The following is a 6,928-nucleotide window of genomic DNA, read 5'->3' on the forward strand; positions in this document are numbered from 1 at the left end:
AAAAACTTTAATACAACAGCAAATGTACAACGTTTCGACAATGTTTTGTCATTATCTGGGAAATAACCTGTTCGACAAAACCTTGTCGAAACGTTGTACATTTGCTGTTGTATTAAAGTTTTTCTTCATTACCCATTCAAGCCGTCTCCAGCCATTATTAGTTTGAATTATCTGTTTGTTTATGAATTTTGTGCAAGACTGCTCGAGGGCGGGTCTGTCCCTAATGTTGAAATGATAGACTAGAATGGAGACCGCTAGTCAACGCCACTCATCGCCAACTATTGGACTACTCTTTACGAACGAATTGTGGGTGGGATTAACTTTAAGATTACAATGCCCCCAAGGACGAAAGGGCGAGTTTTTGTTTTTTTTTCAATTACGAGGTTCGAATCCGCGACCCACAGATTGTGAGTGGAGTACCTTAACAATCAGGTCATGCTAGGCCTCAAATGTTTGAATAAAACAATATCGGTAACCAGAAATTGATTAGAAGAAAAATTCAACCTACAAAACATACGGGCTAACAAAGCTCAACCTAAAAGACATACGGGCTAACGGTCAAGTCAAAGATCCTAAAGTTCATGCATAGCTGTTTTTGATTTAGAGAGGGGACAAAAGTTAGAAACACTCGCTGCCTACCCGGTTACTCTGAAGCAAATAGAAGGGGGATGACTATTACTTTTATAATGCTTAACCAGCTTTAAGTGCGGAGTGTATTGAACAGCTTATCTTATTGGAAACTTGAACTATGGCCCTTTGATGTACGGACTTGAACTATGGACCTTTGATGTATGGACTTGAACTATGGCCCTTTGATGTACGGACTTGAACTATGGCCCTTTGATGTACGGACTTGAACTATGGAACTTTGATGTATGGACTTGAACTATGGACCTTTGATGTACGGACTTGAACTATGGAACTTTGATGTATGGACTTAAAGGTCCATAGTTCAAGTCCATACATCAAAGGTCCATAGTTCAAGTCTCTAAATGAAAGGTCCATAGTTCAAGTCCATATATCAAAGGTCTATAGTTCGATTTAGAGACTTGAACTATGGACCTTTGATTTAGAGACTTGAACTATGGACCTTTGATGTATGGACTTGAACTATGGAACTTTGATGTATAGACTTGAACTATGGAACTTTGATGTATGGACTTGAACTATGGACCTTTGATTTAGAGACTTGAACTATGGACCTTTGATGTATGGACTTGAACTATGGACCTTTGATTTAGAGACTTGAACTATGGACCTTTGATTTAGGGACTTGAACTATGGACCTTCGATGTATGGACTTGAACTATGGACCTTTGATTTAGAGACTTGAACTATGGACCTTTGATGTATGGACTTGAACTATGGACCTTTGATGTATGGACTTGAACTATGGACCTTTGATTTAGGGACTGGAACTATGGACCTTTGATGTATGGACTTGAACTATGGACCTTTGATTTAGAGACTTGAACTATGGACCTTTGACTCACAACCCGATACGCTGATCACTAGGCCTCGGCCAACCTAACGTGGTAACTAACTATTAAATATTAAGTCGGGTCTAATTTCCTTTCTTATGCCTGGTAGCTCATTACGTGATGGTAGCAGCTAGTATCTTAGAAATCCAGCACGCCAGTCAAACCCTTCACACCTCTCTGTTTCTTAGTTAAGATTATATGTTTTGAGCTCTGAAATAAAATTTCATTTTGTTATTGAAAGGAATCTCATGGGCGTCACTTTGCGAAAATAAAAGCGTTACCATGGAAAATAATTAGAGGGTTACCATGGAAATGATAAAATATTCAATATTGCAGTGCACGTGTACTTACGTTTCTTCTTGTTGGATGCCTGGCATGGTAAGGTGGTTAGGGGGCGCTCGAATCGTACTCTACGGAGCGCGGGTTCGAATCCCACTAAACATGCTCACCCTTTCAGCCGTGGGGGCGTTAGAATGTGACGGTCAATCCCACTACTCGCTGATACAAGAGTAGTACAAGAGTTGGCGATGGGTGGTGTTGACTAGCTGCCTTCCCTCTAATCTTTCACTGCTAAATTAGGGACGGGTAGCGCAGGTAGCCCTTGTGTAGCTTTGCGCGAAATTCGAAACAAACAAACAAACTTCTTGTTGGATATATATATATATCGTTGTTTTGTCGTAAACTTCAACATTTCAAAAGTATAACTATTTAATTTTAAGCCTCTAGTACACACGATATACGTACCATCGCTTCAGAAGAAACCTTAGTTTTAGGGCTACGTATCATAGCATACACGTTCGGTTTATAAGGAAGTGACGTCAATAGGTATTTGCTTCATTTATTTCCAATTTTAGCCAATTTATCAATATTCTTGAATCCGAAAAGTGCTTCGTTTCATTAGCTCTAATAATTACCTCAAAATGGGCGTGCTCTGGCGGCGCATCGCAGTTATATCATCAAAGCTTCTAATTATATACTTCAATTTTTTTTTTCTTTTGAACGCCCCTTAATTTTAACTACTAAAGTTCCAGCATTACACCTCATACCTCGTACGGATAAGCAAACTTAGAAGTCTGTAATTTTGGAGTCTTATCTTTAAATTCAAACAAATATTTTATCCTGCGTAGTGGTTTAAAAACATCCTCTAAATTGAACTTGTTGATAAACCTAATGACAAAGAAAGTTTAACCGTTCCTAAACTTTAAATGATTATATAAGATTTGTCCTTTCATGGACCAACATCTCCACCTAATGACGTATTCTCTAATGACTTTATCAATAATGTTAAGTTAAAAATAATTTTACACGTTTTGATATTCTCAAATTTATTCTATGTAAACACGCCAAATTGCTGTAAATTTTCTAAATATTCTGTATTCGTAAATTTTAATAGTAATTTACAATTCCCCTCATGTTCTGCAGGGGTTGTGAACGTTATATTGAAACGATTTTGGAGACTCACCACGTCGTTACTGCACATGTCGCCACGTCAGGTCGTGCTCTATTAGACAACCGTAGAAATAGCACAAGAGCGTAGTTTCCATTGTAAAAGTACACGACTACACTCTGTGAGCTTTCTATGAGCCGTCTAGTTTACGAGAACGACGTTCTCACAGCATTATTCTCAACAGTTCAGAAATCGATAGACACCTTCACAGGTATGTCTTCATGTGGAATATCAAGGATACCCGTTTCATTCCCCAGGTACGTGACAGTTGAACGGATAAGTCGAAGAAGCAGTTTGTGTTCGCGTGACTTTCGTCCCTTTTCATGACGGAGATCCTTTTTGATAATATTACATAATGTTGCCTGAGCCACCTGGACTTCTTTTGCAACTGACTTTTAGATTCAAAGGTTTTAACCTGTTAAAAGACGCTGCAGATTGCTTACTACATCTGGAGTACGACTTATTCCAGGTCTCTATATGGGTGGTGCTGGCGTCCCAAGTTGATCATTATTCCTTCGTTTTTCAATGTCAAACTATGCAAAAATGTAGTTCTGGTACATTCTGTTCCACTGGTTGTGGTTGTCACTTGAATTGTTGATTTGAATATTTATATTCATTTTTATATAACATACTCAACTCTCAGTATAATCGTGTTTAATATTGAAATAGTTTAGAGTCCTTATACTTGACTTCTTGTTTTAACATATTTTATATTTATAGTACATCTATTTAGATTTCTTAGGACATTCGTATAACATTTTTTTCATAATACTACAAAAAACAACTAACTAAATAACAAACCTGGAGCCTATCTATCCCAAATATTTGATCATGTATTTATTTCTTCATCCGACAGGAAATGTGATTATTTAATCAATAAATCAAGTCATAAAAATCTTATTCTTGTAAAGAAGACTGGTACAGAGGTCAAGAGTTTCTACTAGGGATATGTTAGTAAATAGATATTTGATATCAAAACTAACCCCGTTTTAAAGTAGACTGGTACAGAGGTCAAGAGTTTGTACTTGGGGTATGTTAGTAAATAGATATTTGATATTAAAACTAACCCCGTTTTAAAGTAGACTGGTACAGAGGTCAAGAGTTTGTACTTGGGGTATGTTAGTAAATAAATATTTGATATCAAAACTAACCCCGTTTTAAAGTGGACTGGTACAGAGGTCAAGAGTTTGTACTTGGGGTATGTTAGTAAATAAATATTTGATATCAAAATTAACCCCGTTTTAAAGTGGACTGGTACAGAGGTTAAGAGTTTCTACTAGGGGTACGTTAGTAAATAAATATTTGATATCAAAACTAACCCCGTTTTAAAGTGGAATGGTACAGAGGTCAAGAGTTTGTACTAGGGATATGTTAGTAAATAAATATTTGATATCAAAACTAACCCCGTTTTAAAGTAGAATGGTACAGAGGTCAAGAGTTTGTACTTGGGGTATGTTAGTAAATAAATATTTGATATCAAAACTAACCCCGTTTTAAAGTGGACTGATACAGAGGTCAAGAGTTTCAACTAGGGGGTACGTTAGTAAATAAATATTTGATATCAAAACTAACCCCGTCTTAAAGTGGACTGATACAGAGGTCAAGAGTTTGTACTAGGGATATGTTAGTAAATAGATATTTGATATCAAAACTAACCCCGTCTTAAAGTGGACTGATACAGAGGTCAAGAGTTTCTACTAGGGGATACGTTAGTAAATAAAATGATAAAAAACAAACTATAACACGACCCCTTTCGAAAGGTGGGCCTTTCTTTTTTCGGGGACAAACTGGGAATAAAAATTCCTTATCAAAACGATCCCAGTTTTAAACAAGATTGGTACAGAGGTCATGGGTTTCTTAGTAAGTAAAGGTTCTATATCAAAACTAATACAATGTAATGTATTTCCGGAGTTAAAATTTATAATTCAAAACTACCCAAGTTGATATATTCATTACTACTTAATGGTCTATTATAATTGTGTTACCTGATTATTATATATCCAATGTTTAGTATTATCGATCTTAGTGGACATCTTTTAGTTTTGTTTTTTAGTTATACAACAAATAGTTCTGTAATTTAGTTTCTCTTGTTATTTAATAGTATTCGTTTCATCATTATGAATGTGTTTTTGTTATTACAATATCGTTTTCCTGTTTTCAAGTGTTTTCGGTTCTTCCGCGTTTGCGTTTATACGTTTCTAATTTCAATTAAACTCGTTAAAAGAACTTATTGCTGTGCTCGTTATTTGTTCTCATATTATGAAACGAATCATTAAGGTTTTAGTAAACATTACAAGTCTTTTGTACACAAAATTTAAGATTTTTTTAATTGAGTACTTTTACTGAAGCTTCATTACTGTTTAGTCAAATAAATGACTTTTTCAGTTGTTGTAACAACTTTTTAAAATTAATTAACTAATCTACATAATAACGTTTAATTCGTTAGTATAGAATACCTTTATTTCTGTATTACATTTTTTGTTTATTTTGTTGTTTGTCACAAAGCTACTCAATGGGCTATCTTTGATCTGCCCACCAGCAGGTCTCGAAACCCACAATTTATAGTATTATAAGCTCTAATAATTACCGCTAATCCAATAAATTGAAAATAATCGGATCAATCTAAGCTAAACAAGTATTTTTATTGGACTTTAATCTTTTATCAATACGTCAGAATATCCTATTAAATTATATGCATTTACTAGCTGAATTACCCGTTCCCAGCACAGGTATACAAATTAAAAGAAATTTATTTTAATAACATTTATTTTAAATTCAATTCAATTTTCATAACAATTTAATTTTTATCTAAACCTTTGATTTTCAAAGCAAAAATTACACAATGTAAATTAAAGCTTCTTGGTGTACCATATTGACTACTGTTTTTTATTCTGACAATATAAACAGGTTTTGATGAGATTCAACCCTTGAGCAACCCACAACTAAAGCTGCATTAGGAACAATCCAGCAAAACCAAGCGTGGGGAACGCTATATCCGATTCGATTTTATTACTCATCATGATCTCTACCAACCTACCCTCAAATCTAATATAACTATTACATGCCCAAAGTTATCGGCTTGACAAATGGACAGACAGAATATTGACCCTCCATATCATTTCTGTAGACCGTAGGAGTCACCATGTCAAGTTTGATGGAGATTGGCCAAATAGTGTGCGAGGAGTTAGCAGACAGACAGACAAACATACAAGAGATTTCGCTTTTATATATATATATAACCAACATCTGTTTAAGTTAATAATTTAAAGTTACAAATCTACAGCGGAAGGTGAATCACCGAATGGTACAGATAGGTTATATCATCAATCAAGACAGGGAATCAGAAAAAAATATATATTAGATTAAATACGTATATAAACGTTAACATGTTATTAATAATAGTTAACAATCAAGGTAATAACTACGTAGCATCATTAATACAAATACAGTAACTGCAATAATAAATAACTACCATCATAATTACCGAAGTTCCAGATTTATCATAGGGTTGTTAATGCATCTTTAATTATTACTCAAGGATCCGGAAGCGCCCCCTGGCGGTTATGTTCAGTTACTTTTGCTGATGATTTATTGCCACTATTTATATATCCGCTGCCTCACGTAAATAACTAGCTGTTCAGTACTGTAAATTTTATTACAAAGATACAGGGCTGTAGGAAACTGTAAGGCCAGTCAGGCCATGGCTTGACCACTTTTGCATGGCATGTAAAGTTACAACTTATGTATTAAAACTTGCTTCTTTTAATTCAATACATTACGTTGTGTGTATGCAGAAGTTGTAGTTAAAATGGCTCAAGATTCAATCTCACAGCATTAATGTCTCAAATATTTTATTTTCTAAGATCATGCCCCACAGAGCTTCTCCCCTAAAAGTGACCTGACCATTTTGTATGCCAGTAGTGTGCTTTTTTGTGTCACAATGTTTAGCTGTGGCAATGGCCTGACCACTTTAAAAACGCTTCCTACAGCAATGTGATAA

Source organism: Limulus polyphemus, unplaced genomic scaffold (assembly GCF_000517525.1).
Source record: "Limulus polyphemus unplaced genomic scaffold, Limulus_polyphemus-2.1.2 Scaffold4732, whole genome shotgun sequence".
In the NCBI taxonomy this organism is placed as follows: Eukaryota; Metazoa; Arthropoda; class Merostomata; order Xiphosura; family Limulidae; genus Limulus; species Limulus polyphemus.